Below are 10,053 nucleotides of genomic sequence, written 5' to 3' on the forward strand. Positions count from 1 at the left end.
TGACCTCAGCTTTGGCAGTCGGAGGTAGTTAGCGAAGCTTTTCTGCTACACTTACGGATATACTTGAACTACATATTCTTTGACCTGTATTTTAGATTTATTGGCAGATACATAAGTCACAGTAAATAACCTGAAAAGCAATTGATGCTTGGTGTGTTTTGAGCATGGACTGACTGACAGATGAAGAATGCTGCTTTTTCACCTGTGATTGAAACTTGTGCTCTTGTTTGTTATGTCTAGTGGGGTGTCATAAACATTTTTTCAAATCAAAATCCTAATATAACTGTAAGATTAAAAGCATATTCAGACCATGGTATGTGCAAATATAAGCTTGAAAAGCAAATATATAGTTATGTTTCTATGATAAGGGAGATTGGGTGCTGAGAGCAGCCCTGAATCCCTCTCTTCTCCAGGAAGTCCCATTGGCCACATTCCTCTCTTAGGGCTACAGTGTCTGTCTCCTTCATGTGTTAATGGCCCAAAAGAGGAGATGAAGAAGGATCCTCTCCTTCTGCTGCCGTGGCATTTATGTTCAAACCAGCACCATTATAGCTGAGAGCTTCAGCTAGACCTTGCTAATGTCTTAGACAGGTTTTGAAATAAAGATCTGGGCCTTGGCTGCCCTGTGTTCTGTGTAATGCCATGAGATGTGATGGAGGGGAGTCGTGGTGGGTTCCTCAAGCGGATCACGCGCTGAATAAGAGAAACTGCTATTTATGTGATGATGTAAGAAAGCCCAAAGCCTGCAAGCATGATCTTTCATGATACTGCTACGGATCTAACAAGTTGAAGGCAGTAAGCAGACATCCCTAGTATCTCTTCATCCTTTCTTTACTTTAGACAAGGGTTTCAAAAGCTGCAATCAAATATCTCCACTGACATCTCCATCGTTTGCCTCCTGGAAATTAGAAAACAAACATCTCTTCCTAGCATCCTTCTACCAGCAGGGAGATTAATTTAAAGTGCGAGGCAGGGTTCCGAAAGTTTTTATCTTAATCATTTTGTTCTCATGGCTTTAAACCAATTTATCATGAACTCTTTCATGCAGCTTTTGTGGTGGTCAAAGAAATAACATCATAAAAGTTTTGAAGCCACCCACAGCGATAAATCCAAATTCTCTCAAATGTAGTGCAAGATACTAAACATATAATAACAAAGAATAAAAGTTTACTCACTTGCAACTGAGCTTCATCCTCATCTGTGCAGACATACATAGGTTTTAAATATGGATTTAAGGAAGGAATGGTAGCAGAGCCTCTATGCTCTACTGTTTCTGTGACCAAAGTAATTACAAACAAATAAACATGACTTGCATTACAAACAGCAACGAATGGATTAATATTTCTCCCTCAGTATGCCTTAGTCATCCCACGGGTGCTCCGTGCTCTGGAAATGAACCTTGCAGGCTGTGAATATGCACCGAGCTCAGGAACGAGGAAGCTGCGGCAGCACCAGCCAGCCAGAAAAACACACGCTTGAGGTTACTTCGCCTATTTGTTGAACTTCACTGCCACCTGCTGCTGGAAGGGAACTCGGACCGCAGGATGGGAAAGATGCACGGGCAGTGCCATGTCTATTCCAGCTTCCGGGTCTAAAGGTGCTGTAAAGGGCAAATGTTCGCTAATAGGGTTGGTGTCTCGCGGGACACAACGTCAGGAGGTATTCTAATGGACCAGAAGATGCTGTGTTCCTGCCAAAGTGTTCAGATGGCCAGTGATTATGAATCCAGAAGCAATCCTGCCCCTGTGCAGGATCATACTTCACCCAAGTGAGCTTTTTTCCCAGCCATACCTCGTCACAACTCCAGAACACCAGCCCAAGTGATGCCATCCTTCCTCAGGCTTGTTGCCTCTTCTTGTGTCTTCCTTCCTAGAGACGAAGCCTTCCTCATGTTCCCGTTCTACCATTATTGCCCTCTCTTCCCTCAAACCCATCCTGAAAAATCCCATCTTTTCCAGCTACTTAAAAGAACCTATTGGAACAGCTCAAATAGTAAGCAGTAATTACAATGTCTCTTATTCAGTGCAGTGGAAATACCAGCAGTATGTTAAACAGAAATGACCAGACCAGATGCATCATCAGCTCATGTCATTTGGTATGTCAGGTAGTTTTCTTCCAGTCCTATTATTACTACCTGATGCCTGGCATTTATGTTGTGTTTAACAACCAAAACTATATTCCATTCAGGAGAAGAGAATGAGGAGAGGGAGAGGAAGAGGAGGGGAAGAGGGAGAGGAGGGGGACTGTATATAAAAACTAAGAATTCAAAGAATAGAGTTATATTATGAAAAACGTTAACAGTACAAAATATTTTATCACTGCTGGTTACAGTTAGAGATAAGAGGTCTGTAAAAGAAAATGTCATAATTCTTTGGCTTGAGATGATAACACAAAGCAACAGAAATCTTTACTTTGACCTCAGCAGGATTTGGATGAGACTCAGTAAAGCTGCTGTGCAAGCTGAATAGATCTTTGAAAATTAACCTAAATACTCTGTTTAGATAGTTAATCTGATGGCCTTGAAAATTAAATGATGATATTACATTTACTGCAGTTAGTTGTTTTCCTCTGCAGTGCCTGGGGTATGCTCTTGCTGAAGCAGGTTACTACACCAGTATTAACTCTTTCCCCATGGCAACACCTTCTATCTCCTTGCTTCTCTGATATATTTCTTTTTAATTACTAAAAAGCTTGATAATCAATACAGCTGCAGAAAAAGCAAGATGCAGTCTATCTCCCCTTATGCCTTAGCAATAAAATTGCAGTTCAGTCCTGATCTCAGATTATCAGTTGCTATCAAAGCTAAGTTATGAACTACAAGGCATAAAAAGATGCAGCTCGATTTTCAGATACCCTAAGTGCAGAGTTAGCAGTTAGAAAAATCTTGGTTTGCCTTAGAAATTGAGCGAATTTGTTATGGAATTCAGTGGAAAAGCATCAGAATGAAACACAAGCATACCAGTTCCCAAGTAGAGCAACATGCCTCGAAGCAGTCAGGCTTGTGTTATCCAGCACTGGGCTCCCTGTTAACACCAGGGTGTGTTCTGGTGGACACACTCACGTCCACGTCTCCTCTGTAGAGGACATGGAACAAAATACCCATCTTCCACCTCTTAAATGAAAGAGAAGTGAGAAACTTCATAAAGAGATCAGTCTAGAGCTGATGAGGTCAAAAGGCGAAGATTTGTGTTGTTTTCATTGCCTTTTATTTCTCTATAACTATTTCTCTATGAAGCGTTCAAAATAACAGTCCTAACACTTTCACAACACCTTTCTTCTTTCTCATGGTTTCTTCTGTGTGAACAGCCACTTATTTGCACAACCATCCAGCATGTGTGCAGCAGCCTTTTGGTATTCCAGAGTCTTTTCAGAACTGGCTTAGCCTTGGAAATTCTGCCTCTGCTGCCAAGTCCATAGCTCATGACTGGCATTCTGACACTGCAATGCACAATAGCCCTGCTTGCCATCTGATTTTAGACCCACCCCCCTACCCCCTCGGCCAGTTTGCTTCACCTTACTGAAAGCAGACTTTTCTCTCTCTCTTGCAGTTCAGCACTCTAATCCTTACTAAGAGCAGCTGCAACTATTCTCCAGCTTAAGCTGACTGCTCCACCTCTCTGTTCCACAGCATACTGCCTTGCTTCTTACACCTGCAGAAATAAAGGCAGGTAAGTCCTGATGTAGTGCTCTGATACAGCACATGCAGCTCATTTCAGCTTGCTTTCTGAATCAAAAAATACAGGATATTTTCCGCTATACAAAAGCAGAACACAGCAGAAGAAGTGACTATATGACAGTCAGCTAGGGAAGCACAGATTGACAAAAGAGAAATGTATTGTCTGTTATTTAAAAAAATCTTCAGTAGAAAGAGAGCTAGAAGAGAGCCTTGCCAGGAGAGATTAGAGAGAGAAGTGGCTTTAAGATCTTGGTAAAAGGTTAATTATACTCCCTGTGGGAATTAGAGTCCCTGAACTAAAGGGGCAGCTGCACCTTCCACTGGAATTACTCAGTGCTGCCGCGATTATATTCCCTGCACAGAGGCAGATCTAGGAGACAAGAGATAACTTCATAGTTTCTTCTCATCCTATGCTAAAGTAACACAGACACTGAGAAAGAGGGCAGCAGTAATGGGAAGCAGAGCTTGCTGGAGGCAGCTTTTAATGCTTGCTTTGTGAATGAGCTGTGATTTTAATTGCCATTTGGACCAAACGAGCCTGGACTTCCTCCAACATAGCCCAAGTGTTAGCCTATCTGTAGGAATGTTTTACCTTGTTGTAAAAGTTGTAGAAGTTACAAGGCATCCTTTTCCATCTGTTTCTAGAAAGAATAGTCACTGATAAGAGGGTGTGCTTTGGGGATATCCAGTATAATTCCAAACATATTACTTCAAGCTTTTCAAGCTCACAAGAATATGAACTGCTGGAGACAACAGAGAAATTGCTAGGAGAATTCTATAACAAAAAGACCTCATTAGCTTTGAGCTATATAAAAATAAATAAATCAACACAGTCACTGGAGTCAACCAAATTACTGCTTATGAGCTGACTGATAAGGAAAATGCTAACAATCTTAGAGGTGAATTTTTGTCCTAGGTGGCCCTGCTTAGACGATGTAAGGCTGTGCAATAAGGCACTGCCAGTTCTCCCTATTTATATTATGGGCCCTTGCAATATTCAGTGTTTGTTTAAAGCCCAGCTCCTGGAATCGAGAGATTAGGTGAAAGTCTCTGTTTTAATTAAGAAACAAACAAGAAAGGTTTTCTTCATTTTACTGGGGGGGAGGGGAGAAGCACTCCAAGGGCTCAAAAGCCAAAAAGAAGGTAGAAAAAAAAAAGCTTTGTATCGATATATAATTTAGATATACTAAATCACCTCTTTTAAGTCAAATATGTTATTTATGAAGACTGAATTTTTAATGTTCATTGTTTGGGAACACTGCTGATGCCATACCCAAGAGCTGTCAGGTTTGTTTAGTAAACATCCCATCCTTCAATCAGCAACAGAACAGTTTCAGAGAGATGCAGGCTCAGGTCAGTAGATCCTTTTCTGATGAAAATGGGGAGAGGAAAGATAGCAGTTGCATGCTTACCTGTGTGGCTGTGGCTTAGCAGGAAATGCAGAATACAAAGCATGCACCCAAGGCCACCATTAGATGTACAGCATGATGGCAATGCCACTCCTTGGCATGTAGAAAAGGAAACAACTGTGTGTGGAACATTTGCAGAGCTGCTGAAGAGGGATCTTCCCGTTCTGACACGCGATCTTTGGTACAACTGAATTATAGATATCTGAGTCTAAAAGAAATAACCTCCAGTTGAAACATTGCATGCAATCCAATGTGCATCTGCTCTTGCCATTAGATGAATTTGTGAGTGAATGCAGAATTGCTTATTGCCTCTGCAGAGGCAGCTTCATAGACAGCTGAAGTTAATGAACATTCACTGTCAATGGAACCTTACTGGGTGGGCTTTTAACTATTGAGCCAGATCTTTCCTATTTTTAAATTTTGCCTTCTGAGAGGCCTTAGGATCCTATGAGTTGGAAAAGAATCTATTCAGAAAAAAAAAAGAAAGAAGGTTATTTTATTTGCATACTTTGGTTCAGTTTGTGCTGAAATTAGTTATGATTAACAAATGATAGTCAGGTTATCATTCATTCTTTTCCCCTACCTCTGAATATCCAGGACAGAAGATAATTCATTTTTCTTAATGATCATTTCTGTAGGAAAAGAAAATCTTCGAAAAGACAGTTAAACCAAGCTCCTTGAACACTGAAAAAAAGTATAAAAATACTCAGATCAGACATAGAAATCCTTGAAATGTCCAGTGCAATAAAACTTGCATTTCATGGGGCCCATAAAATCTGCTCCAAAGCTGCCTAAAAGTGGCTGAGAACAACTCAGAGAATGCTTGATTTAAATTATGAGAACTTTTTGGTGATTTAAGGGACAGAAGAGATACATCCACCATCAGCTCAGATGTTTTTAAGCACGTTCACTCTTGTTTTCCTTATGTCTAATTGAATAATGTGTATTAAAACAGGTTTTCCAAGATACTCCACGCAAATACGAACATGATTTCCAAGCAGCACTATGACATCGAGCCATGGCTGGTGTCACCAGGTGGTGCTCTTCCACCAATTGTCTCGTTTGCCTTATTGCAAGCAAGTTTTGACACTTAAAAAGATGTTGTTCTAGTGTTAAATTGGATTATGTGAGAATCTGCTTAGAAGTAGTTTAACAATAGAGGGAGTAGGAAGAAAGTATCAGAGTATGCTTTCCATTTAGGGTTAAGTTGCTGACGGGCTAAAATTCCTAAGAGGCTCCATGGGACTGTTCCATTTCAGAATGCATTCATGTACCAATAAATCAGTTTATGTCTACCCAGACACTATGCATCCAATAGCTGCATTCTAAAGCAGATTATAGATAGTTCTGAATGTCTTGGGGGTGTGCTACTAGTGTCATAATGAGGTAATAGTATCAGCAGAAGAAGGAAGATTTGTTAATGGTTTTGATATTCTTTTTTTTTTTTCATTATAAAGGGCTGTTTTAGAAGTCAATGAAGTAAATAATTGTTGACACAATCATTCTTGATGCTTGCAATTCACAGAAAATTCCTATTTACGTGACTAATGCAGGAATCAGGTAACTAATGGGAATGTCTTTGTTCAGCACTTCACATGGTTTCCCACTGCAGCCTATTTTCCTTTTCACTTAGCTCTGTTCAAGGTTTTACTTCAAGTGCTTGCCTTGCATTTGTACCTTTCTGTCTTTCCTCCTGCTTCATCACTGATATTTTCTTTTGCTCCTCTTACCACTTCTCTGCCTTTTCAATTGTCTTTCACAGAAATTGACATGGAAAAAGAAAAGGCAGTGAAACTCCTCCACCTTAGACAGTCTTTCTCTTGGGAGTGAAGTGTACCTGGGAGAAGTCTGTTATTGTTTCAGATTATCTGGCTCTAGAGAAGAACTTAATTGTTCCTTTTTACAACTATTTCAAGTGAAGGATGTGCCATACTATTATGACACGTAGAAGGTAAAGTCTAAATCCATATATTTTGCCTAAAAAAAAGCAAAGGTAAAAATATACCCCCCTCTGCCCCTGTGTAAGGATTTGTTCCAGGAGAAACAGTAATCCAGCAGCCTGTATCTTTTGTTCCTCCAACACCAAATAAATCTTAAAGCTTGATTCTATTTGGAAAAGTTTTACCTTTCAAAAGTATAATTTAAGTTCTTGTGCTTTTTGTTTTCCAACAATTCCAAATCAGATTTGCTCAGTCTAAATATAAAGATGAAACAAAACGAAAAATTTCTCCCCAGTGCTAGCCTTGCAGACACAGCTGTGATCTAACTGAAATTTAATATCCTGGCCAAATCGAGGGCTGCGTGACGCACTTACAGTGCAATTGTTCTCATTTTCTTTGTACCTTCTCAGGTGAAGACTCTATGACTCAGACTTAATTAGCTGTTCCACAGATGATATGTGAGTCAGAAAAAGCCCACTTCATTCTCGCAGAGATTAATTTCTCATGACTGTAAGTGCTACAGATGCCCTGAGAATTAAAAAAAAAAAAAAAAAAGATGTGTAACAGCACTGTCCTGAACAAATTCCACTGTGAATAACTGCTCTGTGTTAGCCTGTGCTCTGTCTGCCTTTGCTTGGACCTTGCAGTGTGTACCTACCTAGAAGCAGAGCTGTCCTCATAGTCTCCATCCTTCCCACCAGCCAGAACAGCCCTGAAGCCATCAGAACCCCAGATGCTGGCAGGGCAGAGATGAAGGTGAAAGGTTTAAAGCAGACAATCAGTGCAGCTTTTCTGACTGCTTGCACGTGTTCTAGGCTTTTTTCATAAATCTCCAGGATTCTCCAGCATCAACTGCATTTTTTCTTGGCAGCTCCTACTCCATAGTCAAAAATGATCCAGAACTGTGATGGTTGTTTGAGGTGTGTGTTAGAATGAGAACTGTTATGAGTCCTTAATAATGCCAGTTTTAAAGAACATTAGAAGAAAGAAATTATTAGGGCTAGAGAGGAGGCTTCTGAACACGCTTCTCTCCCTTGTGCCAATATGATAGCCATCATTTACCAGTTACAAATCAAACTAGCTTTGGTCTCCGTGAGGATGTTGCCCAGGGAAAGAGTCTCCCTGCCTGTGTAAAGTCACTCTCTAACTTGTTTATAAGGTTCACTTAAATACTGGGAGGCTGCAATGAGGTCTCCCTGCAGCTTTCTTTTCTCCAGACTGAACAAGTCCAGCTGCCTCAGCCTTTCTTCATTCTCCAGCAGCTCCATGTCTTTCTTCTGCTGGGGGCCCCAGGCCTGGCTGGGGCCTCACGAGGGTAAAGCATAGGGTGTATCAGTCACCTCCTTCACCCTGCTGCTGCCCCTCTGTGGATGCAGTCCAGGATACAGTTGGCCTCCCAGGCTGCAAGTGCACACTGCTGGTTCGTGGCCAGCTGTTTGTCCACCAGAACCCCCAAGTCCTTCTCCACAGGAATGCCCTCACTGAGTTCTTCTCCCAGTCCACCTGGGATTGCCCCATCCACGGTGCAGCACTTGAGCTTGGACTTGTTCCACTTCATTTGGTTCAAAATGTCCAATTGCTGGAATATTCTGACCATAGATTTTCAGTGATGTCACCAAAATCATGGCACTGCAAAAGAAAAGTCCCTTTGCTAACTACTATGAGTGAGAAGATGTCTGTGAACAGCTTCTTTCTCATCCATACTCTCGCCTCTTTTGCCTGTGATTTTTTTGTTTTTGTCTGGCATGAACTAACAGTAAGTGAGCTAAAAATGTTCATATTAATGCTGCCAATCTTAACAAAACAATATTTAAAATGACACAAACATCGTTTTCAAGAAAAATTTCTTCCTATCTTCCTGTATGTTTTAAGTGACTAAATGCTGAGAATACAAACTGTTGAGAGAAGGGACCAAACTGGGCCAAACTGTACCTTCTAAATGTCACCAGTGGATGTGTCAGTAGGCATGTTTAAAATATCATTATGTAAACTTATCTGTGATTGATAAAAGGGCACTATGCCTTGCAAAATGTATCAGCCTGTCTGATGGGATGCAATGGTCTGCTGCAGCTCCTAACACAATGGCTACTGTAACAGGTCTGTGACTTTTCATTTCACAGTGCACAGAGTCTCACTTCCTCAGATGATAACTGGAAATCTGCAGTTGCCTAGTAAATGGCTCCTCATGCCTACTACATCTAAACAACAGAGGAAAGGGGGATTCAATAATTATAAGGAGCTGGTTTACAATCAAGACAACAAAGAAGAAAAAAAAGAGTAAATGCATATAGAGGAAAACAGTGCTGCTGTCCCTGACAGTCTTGCTAATTGTAGATGAAAACCTTCATGGCAAGAATCATGTTTTGGATCATATGGAAGTCATCTCTGTGCTAAAGCTGCCATGCAACAAGATGGGTGGCAAGCAGAGCTCATCAAAGAACTGATGCACAGAAAACAATGCAAAAAATGATAGTAACTTCAGAAGGCTTGGGTTCAGCCCCCTGCACATGGCTGCAGCTTCTCCAGGAATCGAGAACACAACCAAGAAGATGCAGTCATGGCGTTACTGAGGCACACAGCCCCTATCAAAAAGACCACGTTCAAAGGACCATGATGCAGGGATTTCTCTCTATCATGCAGAATTCGTGGGTGGAAAACAGTGTCCTTTAGGCCTCCTCAGAATAGAGACAATTGGAAAAATGCCTCAGCCTACCTGGTTATTTACCTAACAGTGTCTGCATTATGAGTGGAGCTTGTGCTATTGCTGTTAGAACTCCACCTCATGTTTTAACTCTTCCTACGAGGAAGAACAAGTATGTACTAAATAGGCAGTGACATTTGATTGTGACACTCAGCGCTGACCCAGTCTGATACTGCCAGGAGTCCAGACTCAATAGCAAAAAAAGTTTTCTGGTTATAAAATGGAAAAACAAAAACAAAAAACAACCCATTTAGTTCAGCTTCATGGGATCAAGATTAATAAAATTGAAAAATCAAGACTGCATTGCTCAAAGCAGCTACACTAAAA

The sequence above is a fragment of the Cyrtonyx montezumae genome, unplaced genomic scaffold (assembly GCF_038088225.1).
Source record: "Cyrtonyx montezumae isolate F1298 unplaced genomic scaffold, pur_monq_1.0 scaffold_7, whole genome shotgun sequence".
In the NCBI taxonomy this organism is placed as follows: Eukaryota; Metazoa; Chordata; class Aves; order Galliformes; family Odontophoridae; genus Cyrtonyx; species Cyrtonyx montezumae.